At 43.4% G+C, this 2,438-nt stretch overlaps 1 pseudogene; it reads left to right on the top strand.

Annotated features, from left to right (window-relative positions):
• Positions 1 to 331: 331 nt before the first annotated feature.
• On the top strand, positions 332 to 480 carry LOC124614502 (annotated as a pseudogene).
• Positions 481 to 2,438: the final 1,958 nt, after the last annotated feature.

The following is a 2,438-nucleotide window of genomic DNA, read 5'->3' as shown; positions in this document are numbered from 1 at the left end:
GGTGGGCCAAGCCCCCATGAATGCCCAGACTGCTGGGTGTGGTACACTGCAAAGTAAGCCAGTGCAGCTTGGACGTGTAGTTCTAAATGCAATTCTACCGCTGACATAGACTCTTCTCAGTTTAAAAAATCTACTTCACCCAATCTGAGACAGGGATGTTGCTGTCCATACACGTCGTATCTCACACGAAATGTAGATTCCTCTCTTTTATACGAGTTATTTTCGACCACAGAAGAAATCGGAGCACACCTACGGTTTCATATTACTAACGTATCGTTACTTGTTGTGAAAATTCTGTACAACAATAGGGAATAGGCTATATTTCCCCTAAATATTCTCTCATCAGGTAAAGAAAACTGTTCTTATCAGCTTAATATGTGTTACGTCCTGCATCACAGGACTAGACCATTAAACTTGTTTTTGGCTCATGATAGAGTACTAAGAACATGCTCTACCTCCATCACAGAATGCCTCCTCTATTAAGGTAACCAGATGCCTCGTCACCTACAAGATCTCTTGAGATAGCCAAACAGCAGCTGAAGAATTGTAAATATCGTATTAATACTACGTGTCACGTTATAAAAACGCGTGATTACCACTCCAACTTGCGAATCATATTTGTGGCACTCTCGCACTCGCTTACAACTGCCGGCAGGACATCATTGATATCAAATTGACTGACAGATTAATTAAATTGATCTTAATAGTCCCTTTACGTGGTGAGTGATTTCTTCCTGCAGTCAGATTACACTCGCCAGCAAACCGCTGTAGTCGCTTTTGTAGTGCCTCTAGAGGCTTCCCACACGTCATTTCCCCCCAATACCAACATGGGTGGTAACTGTCATCAAGTAGCTGAAGACATCCAACGATAATTAAATTCTGCCTGTTTGTTGCTTTGTCATGCTGGTGGGTGCTGCTCCCGAGCTAATCTTGCTGAGATCTATAGGCCTATGGAGCCAGTAGGATCTTTTACTTTTGTCTCCACCCCCATGACACCTCTACTCTCGTCCCCACCACCACCAGCAATAGCATGCGAACAGCTGTCACCGGCACCACAGGGTCAGAAACCTCCGCCTGCATGTTGCGGCTGTACAGCTCCTAGCCAAAGAGCCACTGCTCGCAGTGCCGGACAGCTGTTAATGATCCCACACTCGCGAAAGTTGTCTTCTCTTTCTGAGAAGGGATGGGTGCTTAAATGTCATTAAGCTAAATACCAACATGTTGAACATATGCTCCCTTTCTCCCACCTGCATACTGAAATGTTCTGACATGTGGTTTCGAAATGTGCAGAGAAGGCTGATCCAGTGAACAATAGCAAAATACCTGTATGTTGATCATCCCATCCAAAACGTGTATGAGGCTGCAGATCTGGGTTTCCCTCAGAATACACCCCTGCAGAAGAGTTCCTATTGGTTCCTGCCAAATTAGTGGGTGGATGCTTTGAGAACTGAAATAGGAATCGCTAAAGGGAAGGCGATGTTCTTTTCAAGACACTCTATTGAGAACCAACATTTGTGCTGACTGCAGATGCAGTCTACTGCTGGCAATATACATTTCGCATATGGACAACAAAGATGAGAGACGAGAACGGTCATACAGAGGCATATAGACAGTTTTTCCCCCTCGCTTTATTTGCAAGTGGAATAGGAAAGGAAAAGACTAGTAGTGGTACAGAGTACCCTCCTCCACATAGCACACAACGGCTTGCAAAATATGCATACACATGTAGACATAAATCTGGTCTACCTAGTAAAATGTCACACCATCCCGCTACAGGCACACAAAACTCACAGAAGGATGCTGTCTCTTATTTATCAAGAAAACAACAGACAGAACTTCTGTTGCTGGTTCTCTCTCAGTAGAAACCTTTGTATTAGCCACTAGTTTTTTCACTGCAGTCCCTTCACAAAACATATGTGAGAGGTTATAATACGTTTGTCCACAACACTTATAAGAAGCCCTGCATTTCCCACCAATTCAATTTATTAATTTAATTAATGTTTAAATAAATAATCAACATATTTCTCGAATTTATCACCCTTTTCATGTCATGAGGTCCTCCCAGTGAGGCAGCTCAGCACAGATTGAGTCTTTTTCCTGCCAATTTCCAGACGGAGGTGGAAGTGGAGGAGGGAAAGGGAGGGCTGGAGGATTTCCCAGGATGGGTAAACGTGGCTCAGAACTAGACTGGGAGAATGTGACGAAAAAGTGTCATTTTTTGCCAAGGATGGGGAGGAGGAGGGGCGATGGGGGAGGGGAGGTGGGGGTTGCTCAAAAGATTCCTGAGGGTCATATAAATCAATCCCCATAGGTCAAAACCACTTAACAGACCAATAGGTGAAGGTCATAAATCAATTAGCATAACAATAGGTTAAGGAGAGGATTGGTTTAATTGGTCAATTTAATTAATTATTATATCAATTTGATATCAATGGCCG

The sequence above is a fragment of the Schistocerca americana genome, chromosome 4 (assembly GCF_021461395.2).
Source record: "Schistocerca americana isolate TAMUIC-IGC-003095 chromosome 4, iqSchAmer2.1, whole genome shotgun sequence".
Taxonomy (NCBI): Eukaryota; Metazoa; Arthropoda; class Insecta; order Orthoptera; family Acrididae; genus Schistocerca; species Schistocerca americana.
The sequence above is the reverse complement of the archived record's forward strand: the minus strand, read 5'-3'. Positions and strand labels throughout refer to the sequence as shown.